The following is a 1,622-nucleotide window of genomic DNA, read 5'->3' as shown; positions in this document are numbered from 1 at the left end:
TGGTCCAGTCAATTGGCCGCCTCAGTCGTGCGATTCGAGATAAACGCTTTTAAAGTTTCAAGGGACTTTATAGTTGACCTCGAGCGCACGATTTTCAAGTTTGTATTTCCAGATCTATTACCCGGATCAACTTGAGAGTACTAGAGATCTTACAGAATTAAATTAAAATTAGAAGCGGTGGAACCAATGCAACATCGTAATCAGATAAAAGCAAAGAAATTTTGACTTTAAAGCTCTTACATTTCAATCAATTAGTGTTTTCGGGCCCACCAACAGTTCTATTAACTGTTCTTACATACATACATACTTATGTCGTTTTATTCCGAGTTGAAATGCTGTAGCCTTCGGAATGTCACAGAACATCGGCTTTGTCGCATAAATATWTTAAATGCGCTTACCTGGAAAGAGATGAAAAGAAAGACCGATTAAACTTTGTGCCGAATACATATAGAATTTACATATGAATTTTATATATTTTTTATAAGATTTTAAATTGTCAAATTGTCGATATGATATATGCCTGTTGCAGCTACTGCATTAAGCCTGACAACACGGCGGGAGCTCTTTGTAGGCACCCTGCTAGGTTTATTATTGTGTTTATGTCAAACACCTATTATATTTGAACTATTTGCATTGGTGAAAAAATCTACACAAATTTACGCAGTAACTGGCCGGCAATAACGGCAGAAAATACAGTGATTTATTGGAGTATTGGAAACAGTTGTATTGTAGAAGTGGCTTTCATGCACAAATGCAAAAACGGAGCGATAAAGGAATAAAGAGAAACAAAAGATATATTATATGCGGCATTTCTGGCGGTATTTTTAGTGAATTTTCTATTGTTCATACAATTTTTTTGATGACTCATGCCCAGCTCTTGACCGACGCTACGGCTGCTACTATGCCGACTTCAACCACCTCTACACCAGAAATGGAAACTGTATCGGGTCCATAAACTGCACAAATTTTACTTGTGGCTTGAGATGCATTTTTGCCTTTATCGTAGTAGTACTGTAAAATATGCCGTATTTTCACTTTATTTTGCTCCATGTTTGCGACGCTATAACTCACGAACGACTTAAAAGAAACGACAATCAATCAACCACGTGTTAGCGCGTAAAATGAGCTTTCCAAAAAGGTATAGCATGACCCGATGCGACGAATAAAACTAGAACTACGCGCTCTCAGCGCCAACTGGCGAAAATACCTCAAGACTTTTTTGACAACCKAATATATACATATTTATAGGAATATTCAAACAGTCCACGTTAAAAATAGTAGAGTAACGCCATTTGAAATTAACACGTGTTTTGGTAGTCACTGTTTCGGCAAGGGATGCCACATATGGCAATGACGTGATTGACAGAGGAACATTTTWATGTTTTCTTTCAAATGTTTTCTAAACAATTTCTTTGTTTTTGGTTTTGAATAAAATTTTCCACATTCCTCGTCCAAAAACTGTCATGGAGACTGAGGCACAGCAAGGCAAGGTTTTTCAGAGAGAAATATTTTTATATGTATATAATTTTTTTTTAATATAATATTTCTTTGGTGAGTAATACAACTAATTTATAGCMGTAGCTGAAAAGACACAAATCCAGAATTGAAAAACGCAGATATTT

The sequence above is a fragment of the Bactrocera latifrons genome, unplaced genomic scaffold (assembly GCF_001853355.1).
Source record: "Bactrocera latifrons isolate USDA-ARS-PBARC rearing strain unplaced genomic scaffold, ASM185335v1 scaffold_227, whole genome shotgun sequence".
NCBI classification, from domain to species: Eukaryota; Metazoa; Arthropoda; class Insecta; order Diptera; family Tephritidae; genus Bactrocera; species Bactrocera latifrons.
This window is presented reverse-complemented; position numbering follows the sequence as displayed.